Raw genomic sequence first — 22,505 nt, forward strand, 5'->3', positions numbered from 1 at the left:
TATTGCTTACTTCTTTAATTCTTGGTATAACGTTACCACCATCTCCCCATCCCAAGGCAGTATAAAGTTTACAGCCTGTTCCACGATCTCGAAAGAAAATTTGTGCGAACGAAGGCTACTCACTCACTTTCGTATAAGAATGCGTTCCACTAACTTTCGTTCTTTCTTTCGCATAGCCTTACGTGATTCAGTGTTGCTAAATATTTTTTTGGAAAAATTAATCGCGAAATAAAGCAAAAAAAGCGTCAAATGTCTAATTTAAACGCGAAAAAGCAGCAGTGGCTCTCTCTCAACTGACATTTCAGTTGTAAACAAACAAATTGTAAATAAACAAACAAAATAAAATTTCTAGTGATTGTGTTCAAACTATTTGTGCTCTTAGAAAATAAAAAAAAGAATATTTCCGTAGCCCTATTTTTTATGGAGGAGGTTCGAAATGTGCCACGGAGGCATTTAAGAGATGCTTCGAATTTATTTGAAGTACCTAACAACCAGTAAGTATGATTGTATTTTTACATTTTTGAAATAATAAAAAATGATTTTTCTAGGTTTGTGGCCAACTTTCGTGTGTCGAAGGAAGTTTTCGGGCCCTTTTGGATATGATGGAAGAGAAGTGCGTGCCCGGTTGCAGAACTACCCAAATCCGCCCCGATTTAAAACTTCTTCTGCTGCTTCCAAAAATTGGCAATCCTCTGGCGAACACAGGATTCTCCTCCATTTACTCAACTAGTGCCCGCAGCTGTGTAGTTGATGATTTTTTCGTGCTGGAATTGAGAAAATAATAAAATATATATTTGTTGTTCACATATTAAATTGCATTTATTATTTTTACTTACATTTTTGTTTCCATTTTCAATCAAGCAATGTTTATGTTAAAACAATTTTCCTTAATTGTTATTATACGATAGCAAACACACAAGTGACTGATTTTGACATTTGTGTTCGCATGCGTACGAAAGAAAAAAGATAGTGGAACGCAAAATTACACTGAAATGCTTACGTTTTCGTTCGCTTTGATTTTCGTGCAAATTTTCGTTCTGATAGATTTTAGTGGAACGGAAATCAGCTGTTTGTCGCGTAAAAGTTGTGCGAACGTGTTCTTTCGATATCGTGGAACTGGCTGTTAATCTTCTCCTTCACCTTATCTTGGCCTTTCACAGAATTTTTGAAATTATCTGTAAATGAAGATAATGTTTTTAGAACTCTACAAAATTTCTTCAGCGGGCGATGTTTTTGATTACTCTATTTATGCTGACTTTGTCTAATGTTAACAGATAACATATCTGTTATGTGTAAGTGACTTTCAAACCTTTTTGAAAGTTCATACTATATCTTACAGAAGACAGGGTCTGTTATGCCGAATGTTATTAAGCGACGTGCTATGGTGTATCAGAATGTTAAAAGTTTAAAGCTCTTTTGGATTTTGAAGCTTGTTGGTGTTTATATTGAAAACTGTTTAGAGAATATTAGAAAATTGTTATAAAATAAAAATGATACATTTCAACGAACATAACCAAAATACTGTACACATGTACTGTACTTATTCGCTGTGCATATTTACTGTACAATTGAACTGTACCTTTATACATTACAAATGTTCTGCAATATTTTTACATTATTATTTAACTTTTATGTAAGTTAAATAAGAGTTCAGTGCTATAAAATGATGGCGCATACATCAAAATTTTTTGATATAACGATTTTCTGCAATCACATAACTCTTATACGTGAAAATATGCCAGTTTCATATATATTACATTTATGTTAAATATATAACATTTTTCGTTCAACTTAAGCATTTTTAGCATTTTTAATGTTTCGCAGAATATAATTAAATTTTTGTAAAAAGTATAACAGTTATATATATTTTATACCACAGTTATATTTATTTAGTTATATATATTTTGTAACTATCATAAATCATCCTCGGTGACTTTAGTACGATATTGTCAATTTCGAATAATAATATGTATAATATAACAGTTCTTCAACCATACTGTTATACTCAATATTTTAACAATGTGGCATATAGTATTTTTATGGTAAATAATGTATTATATTGTACATATATGAATATTACTTAATAGTGAATATAAATTTATATTACTTACTACAGAATTATAACAGTTGCTTCATCGAATTTACAAAAATTTAGTTTACTTTATTTTACTTCATTATTTACATGATTTTATTTTATTTCATCTAATGAATATTTGAACAGCTCAACATCCGCGAATAATTATATGCCCTAGTATTACTTTAACAAGAAACCAGTAAAGAAAGTCTTAAAGTCGGGCGGGGCCGACTTTATGATACCCTACACCACTTTGCTAATTAAGTAGAGCTCCACATAACAATTAAAAGTTTTTATGGGAGAATTCAATCATACACGCTATGATTATAATTATAATTTAAAGTTCAAAGGACTAAATATGCCGAAGCATTTGTATCTTTAAATTCGGAATTGTATTGCCCATTTGGTGCACAATTAATTTGAAATCGGATAAAGATATATATGGGAGCTATATCCAAATCTGAACCGATCTTGATAAAATTTGGCAAAAATATTTCTGAGCTTTATTTGATATATTTCCCTGAATATCGTTGTTACGGAGTGCATATTACGGTTGTGGGTAACAAATATAACAAATCGGATGAATAATATATATGGAAGCTATAGCTATATCTGAACCGATCTTCACCAAATTTGACATACTAGCTTCTAGACTCAATTCGGTCGTAAGTGCCAAATTCCATCCCATTTGGACAAATATTAGACGTTTGGTGCACAATAAAAGTTAAATCGGACGAAGTTATATATGGGAGCTATATCCAAATCTGAACCGATCTCGACAAAATTTAGGAAATGTATTTCTGAGCTGTATTTGATATATTTCCCCAAATATTGTTGTTGCATAGTGCATATTACGGCGGCGGTGGACAAAAATAACAAATCGGATGAACAGTATATATGGGAGCTATAGCTATATCTGAACCGATTTCGATCAAATTTGACATACATATTTTCAGGCCTAATTTGGGTGTATATGCAAAATTCCATAAAATTCGGGCTGATATTACACGTTTGGTGCACAATAAAAGGCAAATCGGACAAAGATATATATGGGAGCTATATCTAAATTTTGACCGATTATCTCCAATTTCAATAGGGTTCGTCCTTGGGCCAAACAAAAGGACTTTGCAAAATTTCATATGGATCGGGCAATAAATGCGACCTGTACTTTGTTTACAAAAATACATGGACAGACGGACGGACGGACAGACGGACGGACAGACGGACGGACGGACGGATGGACATGCATAAATCGACTCAGAAAGTGATTCTATGCAGATCATCAAAAGGAACTATGGGTCTATCTCGTTTCCTTCTGCCTGTTACAAACAAATGCACAAAGACATAATACCCTGACCACCTTGTGGTGTAGGGTATAAAAACACATTAAGTTCGGCCGGGCCAAACTTTTAAAACCCTCCACCTTAGGGTAAAGGAAACATTAGAGCCCAATATGACCCACATATACCAATTGTTAGACATATTCATGGGAAAATGTGCCAAAAATCATCAAAATACCGAATATCGGGAAATACGGCTATATGAGGCTATATAGAAACGTGGACCTATACATACAGTGTTTCGCCAAAAGAGCTAGAACCCCTTAAGACCAACAAATACCAATTTCTAGACAAATCCGCAAAGAAATGTGGCAAAAACCATTAAAATGCCGAATATCGGGAGGTACCGTTATATGGGGCTATACCAAATCGTGGACCTATACATACAGTGTTTCGCCAAAAGAGACAGAACCCATTATGACCTACAACTACCAATTTTAAGGGAAATTCGTGAAAAAATGTGTCAATAATCATCAAAATACCGAATATCGGGAGGTATCGTTATATGGGGACTATACCACAACGTGGACCTATACATACAATGTTTCGCCACACGAACTAGGACCAATTATGGCACCCATACACCCATTTTTAGACAAATCAGTGAAAAAAATTGGCAAAAACCATCAAAATATCGAATATCGGGAGGTATCTTTATATGGGGGTTATACCAAATCGTGGACCCATACATTCAATGTTTCGTCACCGGAGCTGGAACCCATTATGACCTATAAACACCAATTTTTAGACAAATCTGTGAAAAAACGTTGCAATAATAATCAAAATAACGAATATCGGGAGGTACCTTTATATGGGAGCTATACCAAAGTGTGGACCTATACATGCAATGTTTTACCCGTTGTGACCTACAAATAGCAATTTCCGACAAATCCGTGAAAAAATGTGGCATAAATCATCAAAATACCGAATATCGGGAGGTATCGTAATATGGGGACTATACCAAAACGACCGATATGGACCGATATATCTCATTTTTAATACCAACCATCCTAAACACCACCCTAAAACACAATAAAGGTCTGTTTATGTATATACGAAGAAAGAAGAAGTGAACAAACCAAAAAAAAAAAAATCTTTGAAATTGTACAAAATCCATATTGACATCTGGTTTTTACACTTGCCAATAGATTCCGAAATCCCGATAAAAAGGTGGAAATCCGCAAGCAAAAGCATAAGAAATTTTAGATATGAGCCCAAAAATATATTCCAGAGCACTACCGTGTCGATAAACAAATCAGGGGAATTCCTATAAAAACCCTCAGCTCTGTATGATTATAATATAATTCTATATCATGATATGGTATCTTAATATATTTTTTCCACTACCAACGCCATCTATTGCATCAAACCAACAATGAAATGTCGCGTCTTATTATTTTACATATATTTAGCTGATTTTACATGCTGCCACCTAGTAAACAACAAAGGACTAGTCTGTTATCCATAAAATTAAAAACTTGCTAAACTTCAAAGCTTCTTTACAACAAGGAAACAGAATTTAAAGTGACAAGGAAAATTATCCTTGAGATAACAATAGTTTGGATAAGTTTGTGTAAGAAAGCTTTTACGAAATAGAAAAATGCTTTTTAGTCCTTATATCGAATTTCAACATGTTGTCATCTTGCGTAGAAGAAAGTTTCACTGCATGTCATAATTTTGTAAATAGAAGCTTTCACTGATTTTCCATAAGGGATGGAAATATATTTCACTTTATGGTATCTATGATTTCCATAATTAAAAAAATTCTGTTGGTTCTGTTTGGGAGTAGATAATTGAGCGTTATAAAATGTGGATTTTAAGCTCTCACGTACTTTAATGAAAGTAAAACTTTTTTCTAAATTAGGCTTTAAGTAACAAAAAGCAGCGCTTTTCAAAAGAAAATATCTCCTTCCAGTCAAATTTCTCTTTGCTTATTTAAATCAATAACAAAACAGTGTTAAGTTATTATTTAAACAAATATTTTTTATCCATTTGCTTCATAAATTATTTTGGCGACATGAATGTTTAAAACAATTAAATAGAATCGGAAAATATAAAGAAAAATATAATTTTTATTTTCTCTTAAATTATCTCTTTTTTCGGCTCATATTCTAGAACACGGTTTTGAGAAGGGCTGCAAAAAGTCAACTTTGTCTCTTATCAGCGGTGTTATCAAAACCGTGTTCTAGAACATTAACCGAAAAAAGAGATAATTAAAGAGAAAATTAAAATTCTGTTTTTCTTTATATTTTACAGTTTTATTTAATTGTTTTTAAACACGAATGTTTGCCAAAATAATTTATAAAGCAAATGGCTAAAAAGTATTTGTATAAATAATGACTTAACACTGTTTTGTTCTTGATTTAAATAAGCAAAGAGAAATTTGACTGAAAAGAGATATTTATTCATGAGCACCGCTGCTCTTATACAATTGTTTGAAAAAAACTGTTTGCTTAAGTTAAGACTAAAAGAATATAATTTTTTAAATAAATGATTTGTAAGAGAGTGTTTTATCAACGTAAAACAGTACTGCTCAAAACTGTGTGCTAGCACATGAGTCCGCAAAAGAGAACATTTAAGAGGAATTTGTATTCTGATTTCTTTGTATTCTAAGATGTATTTCAATTGTTTTTAATTATGAAGTTATTCCAAAAGTATTAATAATTAATAACAATAGAGAAATAAATAATGTTTTAACACTGATATGTTGATGTTTTTTAATAGCGAAGAGAAGTTGACTAGTGAAGGTGCCTTTGTTCTAGTTTTACGTCATAAAACATAAAGCATTCTTCCAAGTAATCATTTTATACATTGCATTACTATTATATTTGATATTTCCTCATCATATTTAAAAAAGTTATAATGACATGAATTTTTAACAAATTTTAAATGTTCATACACTTTACCTTGTAACATCCCTAAATATTCGTCGTAGACCCCATAAAGTGTATATATTCATAATCAGCATAAAATTCTAAGTCGATTTAACGATGTCTGTTGAAATCACGATGCATCCCACACTATTTGACGTAGAGTTTTAAAATTTGGCACTACAACTTGGTATAGGTATTGAAAATGGGATATATCCGTAAAGATTATCGTATTGCCCATTTTTCGGCATATTTTTCCACGGGTTTGTCTAATAAAGGGTATTTGTTGTTTGTAATGGACTCCAGCCCCTAATTTAAGGTACCTCCCGATATTTCGTATTCTGATGGTTTTATCCACATTTTCCAAGGATTTATCTAAAAATTGATATTTGTAGTTCGTAATGAATTCTAGCTCCAGTCCGGTACCTTCGGATATTCTGTATTTTGACGATTTAAACCATATTATCTGACAGGTTTGTATGAATGTTTTTATTACTACATCATTTCATATTCATACTTCAACAACCGATATCAAAGCATTATCCATATCCATAGGTTCGTTACCTGATATATAGAGCAATATGTGGTGTTTTGATAATCCTACTAATATTTGTCCAAGTAAAATTTGGTATTTAAGACTCACAATATATTACTATCTTTGTAGTATTCAATTGTCTATTGTCCCGTTTTGGTATGGCCGTTGGAATCCAGATATTTTTGCATTAAAATGTACCTAATGATGGAGCGTATTAGAAGTTCGGTCCGGCCGAACTTAATGTCTTTTTACTTTTTTTGATACCCTCCACCATTCTATGGGGGGTAGATTAGCTTTGTCATTCCCTTTGCAACTCCTCGAAATATTCATAATAGATCCTACAAAATACATAAATTCTGGATCAGCGTAAAATTCTAAGATGAACTGGCGATGTCCGTCCGTTTGTCCGTCGTTTTCGTATAGCCCCCATATAATGGTACCTCCCGACATTCGGTATTCTAATGATTTTAGCGACATTGTTCATCGGATTTGTTTTAAATTTGGTATTTGAAGTTCGAAGTGGATACTGTAGCCTAAGACAGAAAATTGTCTGTACAGATCCACGTCTTCGTATAGCACTCATATAACGGCACCCCCAGATGTTCGGTATTTTGATGATTTAGCGACATTATTCACCTGAAATGTTTCAAACTTCATTTTGGAAGATTTTAATGGCTACTACAATCTATGGAAAAAATTTCGAAAGCAGGTCCACGTCTTCGTATATCCCCCATATGACGGTACATCCCGATATTTGGGTTTTTCATGATTTTTGCAATATTATTGACCGAAATTATTTCTAATTTCGTATTTGAAGTTCGTAATGGGTACTACAGCCTATGACAAAAATTTTTCTATGCAGGTCCACGTCTTAATAATGCCCTCATATAACGGGACCTCCCGATATTCGCTATTTTAATGATTTCAGCAACATTATTCACCGGAATCGTTTCAAATTTCGTATTGAAAGATCTTAACGAGTACTACAACTTATGGCAAAAAAATTCGTATGAAGGTCCACGTTTTCATATATCCCCCTTATAACAGTACCTCCCGATATTCGGCATTTTCATGATTTTTTTTATTTTCATGATTATTCACCAGAATTGTAATAAATTTCGTATTTGAAGTTCGTAATGGGTACTACAGCATATGATAAAATTTTCGTAAGCAGGTCCACGTTTTCGTAAAGCCCCCATATGACAGTGTTCAATTAAGTAATAGTTTTCGGATTTTCTTTTTTTTTGTTGAAAATTTTGAGGTTCCTTCCAATTGGTGGAGGCTATTAAAAGTTCGGCCTGACCGAACATGACTGCTTTTTTCTTGTTTACTTTTGAACTTTTGTGATGGATTTTACCTGCATGACCCAACTTTGAACTTCATTATATTTGAAAAAAATTGTGGCAAGTTTGAACCAAATCGGATAGACATCGTGCATGTCAGTTAATCAACGGACAGAGATCCGAATGGAAGGATGTCGAAACAATCATGCGGAGGGACACTATCGATTAATCTCAAATTTCATTATTTTCATTGAATTGCATTTATACACCTTTTTGTAACACCACCAATTTTTCCACCTTAGGTAATGTCTACTACTGTTAATACGACTTAGTACTTCATAATCTAAAAGATAATGATATTTCCTAAGGTGTGTCGTTTTGTAATTGCCGTCTTTTCAGTAAAAATATACAATAAGGAAATCACATTTTTTACCAGAAAAATTTTAGCAAAGTTTGCATAATTTTGCCTGCGCCAGGAACCTCGTAAAGATGTTATCTCAGATACTGATTTAAAATTTCATAATAACTATTTATATTTGAAATTATGTGGGGGAGGACCGAGGAGGAGGAAGAAGTCGGTCAACTTTTATATTTTTCATTCTCGACATATGCTTGCTTATCTCTACAAGAGACATGTGCAGTTTTTTTCTAAGTCTGATATAATTGATCTGTAATTGATATACCAAATTTGGACCAAAGTAAATATACCGAGAAGGTGAGTTTTTAATAATATGTCTCCTGAATATCTCTTTTTCCTAAAGCCCCTACAAAAACTTTATATTTTTCATATTTTTTATTTTGCCTCCCTACAATTCTTTGCCACAATACTTCTCAATTATCCATTTTTCAACAATTCACGTACAAAACCTATTTATAATTTTCAATTTCAATACATCTAAGGCATCGTCCGCCATTAGAAGTTAAGTGCACAAAAAGTTCTTCAATATAATTTAATTTCACTGCACAATGACATCAAGATTAACTAATGGAAAGTTATCACAAGTTGTGTTTCCCAGCAGAAACCAGAATGTCTCCTAATTACGATTAAAGTTTTACAAGAAAATGTGGTTCAATGCACCGCCCGAATGAAGTCCGGTTCGGCACACACACACACCTAAAACTTGAACTTTTGTTCGGCGAAGTCAATGTAATCGTTGTTGCAGCGGTCGTCTCAACTTTATTAAGAAGGACTCGACACAACAGCAGCAGCAACAACATCTCGAGAAGCATTAGAATAGTTGTAGTTCTGTGCTCCTCTCAACATAATGCTTCGAAAACTAACACTTGAAAGTATTTAGAAAACTTAACTAAGTTGTAGAAGATGTAGAAGAAGAAGGACCACCCCGGATAGCTACTTTCCCTGCAGCGGCAACACCATCAGTAGCTAAGCAGCCAACTCAGTGCAATCTTAATGACTTTCAATGAGTGGCAACGAAATAAAGAGACAACCAACCAACCAACCACCGACATCACCAACAAACAAAGGGCAAACGAACGAAACAAAATAAAACTAAAATAAGAAGCTGAGAAGAAAAAGAAGTATAAAAAACTTTAATTAACTGCAGTCTTAAAGTTACAACTTTTAAACACATTCGCAGGGTTGAGAGGGCGGCTTTTGTAACACCTTTCTATAAATCTGCCACATTCCGCCATCTCGTCGGGTGTGTTAAAATTTTTTAAAAATGTAGCCAAACTACCCTTGCCGAAGTACTGACTAGTTTTGATGCTGCTCTGTTGCTGTTCGTATTAGGCCATGTTGCTGTTGTTTGCCGGCAAAACCTAAAATGATGCCCCGAACTATTCGCCAAAGTGTAGAAATGTTACTGCTCAGTTTATGTTTGGGCTTTTGTGGTGATTTTGGTGGAATTTCCGTATTTTTTGGCCAGTAGTATACTCCAAACTCTCCGCCCTTGCTTTCCGCACACTTGGACCTGCACCAATCCTTTTGGGGTAATTAGAAGGTGGCACTTTGCAGCCACAAAAGTTGGCTTAAATTCTTCATTTTCTTCCTCTACTAACCTGGTCTGGCCTGGCACTCAACTTGAGGTTATGCTACTGCTGTAACTGGTATGAGGCCTCAAATGTTTGCGGAATTTTGTACCTGCGGTCATAAATATAGTTAGAGAGGAGTAGAAGAAGATGAAGCAGCAGAAGCAGTAGAGTAGAGATCGTTAAGATTTATTGGAAATTGTGTAAGCACATAACACACAGTCCGTATATTTTGGCTTAAATAATGTTTGGCCGTTTGTGAGTTACACTGTGGAGCTGTGATATACGGATGAAGAATAAATGTTTTATGGGGAAAAATTTCGGCCAAACGAAAAGGGGTAATAAAAAGTGCTGGAAATTGAATATCTTATTAATTAGGGTAATCAGTTTGGCAAGTGGCGGGAAGTTGTATAAAGAAGAAATGTGTTGATTTATAGGGATGTTTTCGAAACTCAATAGCAATTGGCTTGGAATTGTTAGTTTTGTAATTTAAAAAGAAATTATTCAAAGGTGGCCGAATATGTATTGGAAAAATTTACTTTGTTCCGCAGCTTAAATGTGCTTCATCTAATGGATGATTTTAGAAACTATGTATCCGGTATTAAAATCTGTTTAGACACAATTGCCCGTCCGAAGTAGAAAAAAAAATGTTAATAAATTTCCATCGTAGATTTTCGTATTATTTTTGGAACAATTCCAAGTCATAAATCGTAGACTTTCTGGCAGCTACAGGGTGAGATGATAAAACCGCAACAAACTTCAGACTGCTGTCATTTCTAAGCCACTAGTGCCACAGCTGATAAAATTATTCCAGTGACAGCTCATTACATTGTTTAGCAGAGTACAAAAGCATTTTGATGAGAATTTTCCAGAAAAACAGTTATTCGTGATGAAATTGATTGTGTTGGCCACCATAACAGTCGATGGTCGCTCTCCGTTCGTATTAATCGACCGTGGCATCAGAATATATGCCGAATATTATCGCGAAACATTTTGGCCACAGACCTTGCGACAGGACATACCACCATCGTACTCAGAACGCGCCACCCAAGAATGGTTACAAAATGAGGTTCCTCGCTTCATTTCCAGCGAACAATGGTCATTAAAATGTCCGGGTACTAATCCGTTGGACTATTGTGCCTGGAGTATTTTGGAAAGCAAGGTTGGCACTAAAAAATACCAAAGTGTCGATCACCTCAAGCAAGCGCTTCGCCGGGAATGGGCCAAAACCGCTGAGCATCATTTGGGCAGCGTGTGACGGTTTTATTGGCCTTTTGAAGGCCATGATTCGTGCCAAAGGTGATCAATTCGAACAAATCTAAACTTATTCTAAAATGTAATGGACGGAAACACGTCATTTTTAGCTTTCATTCAAAAAAGTTTGAAAAAAAATGATGGCGTTTGACTTCGTTGATTTTTTTTTGTCTCACCCTGTGTATGATTCGTGGATTTTAAAATCGATTTTCTATCAAAGAACAACGTTATTTTAACATACCTTCAGCCATATGGCTAGAGAAGGTATACACCATTTGACCAACGGTTTTAGACCCTAGGTCTCTTTGGTCCAAATCCGATTGAAGACATTTGGAGTCGATCTGGCGATGTCCGTCCGTCTGTCTATCTGGCGGTATCCAATTTTGTCCAAAATTGGTACATCATAATATTATTTTCAAACTTAGATCGAGTTTGGAGATGGGCAATATTTGTCCACTCCTTCCTGTACAACCTCCAGAAAAGTCAAAATTAAAAAAAAAAAAAATAGGAGAGAGGATTATCCTATTTTAGTCCAAATTTGAAAATCCTAATATTTGCATCAGGTCTAGGTCAGGTGCGAGAACGGACAATATCGGTTCACACCATCAAATACCTCCCCCACCTAGTGTCAAAATTTTGAATATCCATGAAGCTCACATGACGTGAAATTAACATCCGATTCCATTCCAGACTTGGTGCATCTCAATATATCTATAAACGAAAGATATGTTAAAAATATAGTATAGATCGGACCATTTCTTCTGGTAACTGCCCCACAAAGTGTCAACGTTTTGAATAACCAAACCTATCATATAATCCGAAATGAGCATCAGGTTTTCTTTATATTTCACACATCCCATTATTTCTACAAACAAAAGACCTATAGTGAAGATCGTATATAACAGCCCACTCTTTCTGGTACCTCCCCCACAAAGGATCAAAAATTATAATACCCATGAAACTCATAAATCGCGAAATTAACACCAGATTCCATTCAGACTTGGTACATTTCAATATTTCCATTAACATAAGAACTATTATAAAGATGACAGAGATCGGACTATTCCTTCCGTTACCTCCCCCACAAAGGGTCAAAATGTTGAATACCTAGAAGCTCATAACTCAGGAAATTTATAACAGATTCTATTGAGACTTGGTATTTCCATCAACTTAAGATCTGGGGAGATACCTTCTTGTATCTCCCCCATAGAGAGTTCAAGATTTCGAAGAAAATAATCACCCAACTCTTTTAAAATTTCAGACATACAAAATGTTTTCCTTTCACAATTGTGAAAATGATAGACATCTGCCAACACCTTTTGGTATCTCATCCTTAAAGGGTCACAATTTTCAATACCTTAGTCTGTCATAACTTGAGAAACAAATCAGCGATTCTCTACAATTTGCTATATCTAAATATTGCTCTGAACCAGAAACCTGAGATGAATATGGAATTTATGATTTCGCATAAATTGGACATTAATTTTCGATTTTTTTTTAATTTTTATCATACCAATATTTTTATCTGTATTAGATGAAGTTTGGAAATTAAATACTTCAGCCGGCCGATGTGGTACCTGACGTAGACTTTTTCTGAAAATTATCACATATCTCAGGTGAAGGAAGGAACCGAAATAGTCCAAACTTGACACGTCGCAATATTTATTCCATATTTATTTAAGTCCGATACGAAATATACAATATTGGCACATTCCTTCATAACCTTCTCCATATGTACATTGCTCCGAAATACATTTTTTTTAAATAATCCTCCCCGAAGTTATTTCTTGCACTCTATGAATCCAAATTATAGCTGTTCTAAAGCCTTAATAAGAATTTAAAAAGGGTTCACACATGGTCAGATCTTCTTCACATAATTTTCCAATATCAACGTTTATCTGTTACGGATAGCTTTACTGAATATGCATATGCACATGCCTTTTAACCTCCTTATTTCAGGAATATGAAGAATATTCCCTGTCTTAAGTCATATATCTGTCAGCAAACCGACTCATTATTTAAACGGTTTTTATGTCTTGGTTATTGTCGTGAGAATGCCATTTTTTGGCCAGAAAATGTAATGCCCTTCAAAATGTTTACCCTTTATCCCTATATTTTATTGAACCTATTTTCATAACTCAACTAGGTGAGTCGGTCTAAGTAGGCCGCAATTGTGGCAAGATCACCAAGAAGGTTTACATGTAGGTTGAAGTCTAACCAAGGCGAGTGATTGTTATATATTAATTAATATCTGCAGATTCTCTTCAGGTCACAATTATGAATTGAATGACGGTGATCTTTGAAAACGATTAGTTTAGTTCAGAGCAGAAGCTTAAAATTAGAGAGGGTGCAAGGAATTGTACACAATATTTGTATGAGATATGTTCCAACGATTTTTGCACTATATCAAGGACGAATACTCTTTATATTAAATGCCACTTTTGTTGATGTGAAGTCAATAGGTACCTCTACATGGGACCAGTGTAAAAAAATAGATTTACACTCTACTTTTTTATACCCTCCACTATACTATGGAGGATAAATTAATTTTGTAATTCCGTTTGTAACTCACCCAACAAAATATATTTATTCTTGATCAGCGTATAATTCTAAGTCGATCTAGTGATGTCCATCTGTCCGTCTGTCTGTTGTAATCACGATATCTTTCGAACGAATTGAGATAGAAGACTAAAATTTTGCACACATGTTTATTTTTAAGTTCGTAAATGGGCCATGTAGATCCACGTTTTCATATAGCTCCCATATAAATGTACCTCCCGATATTCGGTATTTTGATGACTTTAACGACATTATTAAGTGGAATTGTTTCAAATTAGGTACTTGAAGTTCGAAATGGATACTACAGCCTAAGACAGAAAATTGTCTGTGCAGATCCACGTCTTCGTATAGCCCCCATATAACGGTACCTCCCTATATTCGCTATTTTGATGATTTTAGCGACATTATTCACCGGAATTGTTTCAAATTTGGTATTTAAAGTTCAAAATGGATACTACAGCCTAAGACAGAAAAATTACTGTGCAGGTTCACGTCTTCGTATAGCTCCCATATATCAGTACCTCCCTATATGCGGTATTTTGATGATTTTAGCGACTTATTCACCGGAATTGTTTCAAATTTGGTATTTGAAGTTCGTAATGCATACTACAGCCTATGACAGAAAATTGTCTGTGCAGGTCCACGTCTTCGTATAGGCCCCATATATCAGTACCTCTCTATATTCGGTATTTTGACGAGTTTAAGTAAAATACCCACCGAAATTGTTTGAGATGTCGTATTTGAACTTCGTAATGGATGTTACAGCCTGTGACAGAAAATTGTCTATGCTGGTCCAGGTCTTCGCACAGCTCCGATATAACGGTACCTCCCTATATACGATATTTTGATGATTTTAGCTACATTATCCACCGTATATTTCAAGTTTCGAATTTGAATATGGTAATGGCTTATGACAAATAATGCCTTTGTAGGTCCATATCGTATATACCCCAATAAAACGGCTATATTTGGTGTTTTTAAAATTTAAAGAGAATTTTTTAAGTATTTCATTTTTTGAAAATTTCCATTCCAAATGGTGGAGGGTATTCAAAGTTCGACCCGGATGATCCTACTGTTTTCTAACGTGTTTAGTTTCTAAGAATCTAAAGATCTCGATTTTTTAGAATCTTCACCCTAATCGAAATGAGAAGGTAGTTATTTAGAGGATTATACCTTAATTTAAACAGATATAAAACATTTCTCTGAAGTTTTTACTTTCTTATAATCCTAAATGGAACATTTCTGTTGATTTGGTTGAAATAATAATATGAAACAAAATACTGCTGTGACGTTCAAAGACCTGAAAATTATAGGTACTTTTATATAGAGTTCGAAAAAAGGACAAGTTGCGATCATATTTTCAATGGTCTGAAAATTGAATTACATCAAATCGCACATTCAAGAAGAAGGGCCAACTTTTCTCCCCAAAAATTTCAGTCATGCATTGGCTAGAATATTAGAATATTTTTTCTATTATATTCAATTTTTCAAATATATTGCTTAAAAATATCAAATAACTTGATTAAAAATTTCTTTCATACTTACCTCAGAAGTGATATCAATTCCGAACCCATACACCTTTAATCACTATTTCAATTTTCTCTTACTTCTTTCTACCATTATCACATTGTGTTACCGTTTTTGTAACAAATTTTCTTTGCAATTTAATTAAATCAAAGATGAAATTCCAAAACCAATTAATTACTTGATATTCAATTTAATCGGTTCATATTAGAACAATCTTATAAATCTTTTATTAAAATTCTTCCATTCACCATCAGACGTTTCTTGACAAAGCATGATTGATTTTTGCCTCAAACAATTTAAGGTAAATTTAAGCCGAGTTTATTTGTGTATCCCCTTGGTAACATTGGCAAACATTTAAAGAGTTACAAAAGTAGTTTTGCAAAGAAGACCAACCAAAGTGTATTTTCATAGGAAACCTTTAACAACAGTCTACTCTTTATAATTTATTCTAATACACAAATACACCGAAAGATTATTCGAACTTTCTCTCTCTCTCTCTCCCCCTCTCTTTGGCCACAATAAAACTCAACAAAGCCATAAGCATTTTATGCCAATACAAATATATGAACTGCCACCAACTATCACACACACACACACACATATATATACAAACATTCTCGCATTTTAACTCGACAGGTATTTCAAGTAATTAATTTCTTCCAACCGTAATGTATGTGTTGTGGTTGACTAGCTAGGTTGGTAGTCTGTCTGTCTGTCTGACGGTTGGTGGGTCTGTCTGTCTGTCAGTTGGTTGTTTATATTTCCTCAATCCTTCATAAAATCATAGAAGGATTTGAAAAATATTTTCGGCAAAAGCATCAGGCAAACATCAACGAACATTAACTTTAATACGGCTCCAATGGCTAGAGCTTCCATTTTCCAACCAACACCCAGCAGATTTGGTACGCATAAACCTTTGATTCCAATACCCCACAGTTTGTAAAAGATTAATTGTAGGTCTGGCCCGCCCCCACTGCGTATGCTGGGAGATTTTGAAGGGGTGAAGAAATATTCAAAAGTATAATTGACGCATTCCCTTCAGCAGGGTGTCTTTTTCTTCGAACCAACAACATACGTCCGAACCACATGATACTCTCTAACGAAATAGCTATGATTTACATTTTAATGTTAGTTTTGCTACTGTGAGTGATAGAGAGAGAGAGAGGATGATTGAAGGGTGTAGGTGTGCATAGGAAGTAGGAATTCACATGGGTGTTTAGGTATTTGTGTGCTGGGCAAATATACGTATGTATAAAAGTAAAGGATAAATGTGAAGTACGGTGGCGATATGGTGTCATATGTTTTGGGTTTTGTTGCCAAATTGTTGCGACCTTTGTTTGAAGACACAGGAAATTTCGCCATGCTACGCTTTTTGTCAGACATGACAGTTACATTTTGAACATTAATAATTTAGTTGGGTACAATTGTGTACCCTGCATGAAGGGTTACCAGAGTGGCAATATTAAAAATGCACAGCAATCATGGCAGAGCTAATATGAATCCTTTATTTATCCCATAACTTATTTTTCTGGCACAAAAAAGAAGGGAAAACAATAAAGAAAAGTGAAGAAGAGAAATGGAGAACTGTTTTCAAAAATATGGGAATGGGATTAACAAGGTTTTAAATGAAATGTGATGAATGGGACTTTTAAAGCGACATAATTTGAAACGATTACAGTAAATAATGTTGCTGAAATCATCAAAATACAGAATATCGGGAGGTACCGTTATATGGGTGCTATACGAAGACTTGGACCTGCATACAAACATTTTTGTCATTGGCTGTAGTACCCATTTCGAACTTCAAATACGAAATTTGAAACGATTCCGGTGAATAATGTTGCTGAAATCATCAAAATACCGAATATCGGGAGGTACCGTTATATGGGGGCTCTACGAAAACTTGAACCGACATGGCCTATTTACGAACTTAACTTGCCTACTGGTAAACTATGTATGTATGCAAAATTTTAGCCTTCTATCTCAATTTGTTCGAAAGATAGCGTGATTACAACAAACAGGCAGATGAACAGACGGACATTGCTAGATCGTCTTAGAATTTTACGCTGATCCAGAATATATATTACTTTGTAGGATCTATTATGAATATTTCGAGAAGTTACAAATGGAATGACATAGAATGGTGAAGGTAATAAAAATCAGTTTCGAGAAAAACCATTTTTAAGTTATGCACCCGCATAGTCAATTTCTGTCACAGACTGTAGTACCAATAACGAATTATGAAACAATTTCGGTGAATAATGTCGCGAAAGTCATTAAAATACGAAATATATGGAAGTACTGTTATACGGAGGCTATACCAAAACGTGGACCCATAAAGTCCACACACAAAAACACACAAAAAATTTTTAGGAAAGATTTTCAAAATCCCTTCTGTCAATTATAGATCCATGATATGTATACAATAGACCACAAAAAAATCTTTTGGCTTCAGAAGACCTGTATATAGGTTTTCAGTTTATAGAAGACCTAAAAATATTTTTGTCTATGTAAGAGCGATCCAGAATAACCTCTCAAGGTCTTATCGGAAAATCTTGTAAAAATTCTTATGAAACAACAATAATGGGATTAAGTCTGACCATTTTGCAACAACAAAATACTATGGTATCCCGAACAAGCATGCCAACACTGTCCTATTCTTGTCTCCGTAAAAGAATACTGAAATGTCTTCTATCTATGTTCTATCGCTAAAAGTTCTCCTGTAAATTGTTTTCGAACCTTTGAGAACGTGTGAAAGATATCTAGAAAGACATGTTTTAAGTTTATAGAAAATCTGAAAAAGGGTTTTTTAATATAAGAACTGCCATTGAGTGATCTCCAAAGGTCTTGCAGGAAAATCTTAAAAAAAAACTCTTGCCTCTGAAAAAGTATGCTGAAAATTCTTCTATCTATAGAATATAAGATTTTCAATAAAAAGAGCAAATTTAATCGATATTTTTCAATAGAAGACCTTGTGAAGGTGTGTTTTTATTGAAGACTCTAAGAAGTTCTTCTTTCCATAGGTATACTCTCAAAAGGTATACGCTCTGAAGACTGCCATGGAAAGGTCTGCACTTTATTGAAGACATAAAAAAGCCTCCTTCATACAAGACTCTCAGTACCTATTTTACCCACCGAATGCATATTTATAGCCTTCTGCTTTCAAAATAATTTTAGAGGGTCTTTTGCTCTATCTTTAGAAGACCTCTAAAAGTCCTTTTATCAAAAGACTTTAAGATCTTAAGAAAGCATTTTCTCTATAGAAAACCTGTAAAAGATATTTTTTCTATAGTAGTCCTTACTAACGACTACTTGCAGTAGATCACCTAAAAACATTTTTTACATGGAACACTGAAAAACATCTTGGTTCTATAGAAAAATCTGAGAAGACTCTTTTATATGGAAAAATGGATGACCTGCAAATGTTATTTGGCCTATGAAAGGCCTGTAAAACGTCGTCTGTCTATAGAAATCATTTAAAAGCTTTCTGGTCTATTGAAAACCTTCAGAATGGGTTGTCTACCGAAGATCCCCCATAATGCCTTTGCATACAGCTGATTTTCATTCGGTCTTCCATACATGCCTTAACAAGGTCGTCTGCATATAGACGAAACGGCTTTTGAACGAGGGCAAGTCTTTGTGAGAAGGTGTATGAAAAGGCTAGAATATACAAAAAATTGAATGCTTTTTATGGGACAAACGGAATGAGCTAGGTTTCTAAAGTTTGAAATGTAAGTCACTGATGGAATGCAGGATGGATACATCAAACGGTTTTTGTAAATTCTAACTTTAAGGTTACGAACAGTTCTGAAATTTGGTATTGTGAAATATCTACATAGGATAGATGTAAAAACTAGAAATGTCATATGAGGGTCAAGAAAGTTTCATATATATGAAGGTGATTTTGGAATTGTGTTCTAATTATGCAAATTGTACTAAATGGTACTAGAAGTGAAACGCTTGCTAAGGGTAAATGGATGAAGGTGGAAATTTGAAATCTTGTATTGGGATCCCTCCTCATGGTTGTAGGTTTGTGGTATATATATATATATATATATATATAATATATATAGAGGGGGTATTTTTTAGTGGGTAATTTATTTACTTACTGACACATGACTCTTACTACCTACATATATATATATATATATATATATATATATATATACACGGAAGTATTAGGTAGCAAGTGTCATATACTTCGTCAAGTGTCATATACTTCAGTCCACCTCAACATTTTAAATTCCTTGTAGTCTAAAATTTTCTATTAGCCCAAAATTTCTTAAACACATTTTTATAACTCCTAATATAATATAATATATATATATATATATATATATATATATATATATATATATATATATATATGTATATATATATATATATATATATATATATATATATATTATATATATATATATTATATTATATTATATTATATTAGGAGTTATAAAAATGAATATATATATATATATATATATATATATATATATATATATATATATATATATATATATATATATATATATATATATATATATATATTATAATATATATTTTATATATATATTATATTATATTATATTAGGAGTTATAAAAATGTGTTTAAGAAATTTTGGGCTAATAGAAAATTTTAGACTACAAGGAATTTAAAATGTTGAGGTGGACTGAAGTATATGACACTTGACGAAGTATATGACACTTGCTACCTAATACTTCCGTGTATAGAAAAACTTGAAATAGTTTTCTATTCAGATTTTTTAACTTTATAAGCTCTTTAAAATGAGTCTTATCAAGTAAGTACCTCGCTTTGTATAAATGATTACAAAATCCACATTGTTTCGAAAATTCTTCTGTTAGCCTTGAACAGGTTTACATGATAGATGGCCTTGAAAAGACAGTTCTAACATACATTCTATTGAAGAATTTTTTTTTATCTACAGGTCGTCTTATGAAGATATATAAAATGCTAAATACCTCTAAAAGACATCTGGGAATTTCGTGATCTCTCAAAGGCCTCCAAACGGGTTTTCGCCAGGAGAGAGTCTAGTGCCTATAGCAGACACGTCAAACTCCTTGAATATATAGACATAGATTATATAGAAGACACTAACGAGGCCTTTTGTATATAGCAAATTTCCCAAAGTATTCTTTAAGACCCTTAAATGGTCTCTTACCAATAGAAGACTTTTTCATATCGAAGACTTTTTAAAAATATTTCAAATATAGAAAAATAAACATTATTTTAAATTGTGTTTACAAGAAATATGCGTTTGTTTGAATTCCCTCAGTTATATTTGTGTATTTGTAAATAAGTATACACGTATTGGTTTCCCTCAAATGCTTGTACCGGAAATATGAATCATTTCCGTTTTGGTTGCACGCATGACAACCATGTCGCTTTGGATGTTTTTTTAAAAATCTTTACATTTCATTTCACATATGTATTTCGTGTTTGTGTGTGTTTGTGAATTTCCGTTGAATTTTTCCTATTCGAAAAGGACAACATGAACATATCTTCAGAGAAAATTGTGTATTTGATATTCTACCGGAAATATGCTTTAAAATGTTGACCAACAATTTTTATTTAATATTCTTATGTTGGACAACAACAAATTGCATTTAAAACAAATTATGTGACTAACTTTTCTATGAACTTATTAAAACTAGATTTTGCGAGATATTCAATTTTTTGTGGTCACAGTTTTGTGATCCCAAAAGCATTTGGGGAACATTATTTTTTGATAGTTCTCAATGTCCGACAAAACAGACAAGTAACTTTTTAAATGACACCACCAGTAACAAATCCCCCATCCTACTCTCGGCCTTGCCCCTCCTTGAAGATTAGAACTTTATAAAAATTGTTTTGTGGACTTGGGAAAACTCTATTTTAAATATTGTCGTTGTACTTTTCACCCCAAAGGAGTTTCGCAAAACTATGATAAATTGTTTAGCAGTGAATTGTTAAAACAAATAAGGAATTTACTTCATTGTTCCATGACTTTATAACTTTGAGATTGGTGATATCTAAAATCTTTTTTTTTTTTTTGGTATTACTGCCAAAATTGGTCACAAGTTGTCAAAAAGTTGTGCGGATGTTGGAATAGGTGTTGGGTGGGAAAACAATAGTTTGATATACTTTTAGTTAAATTTCATCTTCATCAAATATGTCATGAACTATCAATCCTTGTCGTTGTCCCTTGTAAGTTATAAACATGGGTAAGGCTTGTGACATTTCCTGCTGACATTTGACAGTTAAAGGTACATGTAGTTTTTGCCAAACCCTTGTCGAAAAATTCCTGATTTTATTTTCTCCCCCAAACATCGAAAGTTTTAATTAACTTGTTATTGACATAAAATTTAAATACAAATCTGTCACAGAAGAATGGCCATTGAACTATTTGTTTGGGATATTTGTTTGTCTTTTTGGATTGGTTAATATATAATTGGCTTAATATAAATTGGATTATAATCTAAATGCTGATAATTTCTGCTTATAAATCGAGAACAGTTCCCATCAATTCGGAATGGTTTCTTGCCAGAAAAGGATAAAATCTAAGAAAATCGCGGGATAATATACCAATAAAAAAGTTATATCTTTTGTTTCATTTTTGTCATATTTATCGCATGCGATTTTATCAATTTGACTTACAATTTTGAATTTTAAATATTCTAAATTTTACACCCTCCAACACTACGTTTTGAGGGTATTATACGTATGTCGCAATTATCGTCCGATCCTCATAAAATTTTTTTCATGGGGGTAGGGCTGGAATTGAAGCCTATTTTCTTAGGATGTGCACTTAGAGGTTTAAATGGCTAAAAAATTGTAATTTTTCTAATTTTGTAGTCATTCTATAGGACACAATTGAAAACTAATCGACACGGAATTTCGCATCGGAAGAGTGTTGAGGACAGGGAAGAAGTCTAGCATTTTGGATGACCATTGGATTATATTTAGCTGTAAAATGGACCGCAACTTTTGTGTGAAATTGTTTTGAATACTTAACAACACTACAGAGTGCGTAAATATTGGCCAAATTCTTCGGGTCAAAAATCTAAGGGTAACCTCTG

The 22,505-nt window shown here is 33.5% G+C and overlaps 1 long non-coding RNA gene across 1 annotated transcript; it reads right to left on the reverse strand.

Moving 5' to 3' along the window:
- Positions 1-453: 453 nt before the first annotated feature.
- LOC131803037 (uncharacterized) lies at positions 454-1,121 on the reverse strand. The gene is made up of 2 exons (XR_009342452.1): positions 837-1,121; positions 454-764 (listed from the first exon to the last, which is right to left on the reverse strand). It is a non-coding gene; the product is annotated as an uncharacterized LOC131803037 (long non-coding RNA).
- Between the last annotated feature and the right edge of the window lie 21,384 nt (positions 1,122-22,505).

This window comes from Musca domestica, unplaced genomic scaffold, assembly GCF_030504385.1.
Source record: "Musca domestica strain aabys unplaced genomic scaffold, Musca_domestica.polishedcontigs.V.1.1 26, whole genome shotgun sequence".
Classification (NCBI taxonomy): domain Eukaryota; kingdom Metazoa; phylum Arthropoda; class Insecta; order Diptera; family Muscidae; genus Musca; species Musca domestica.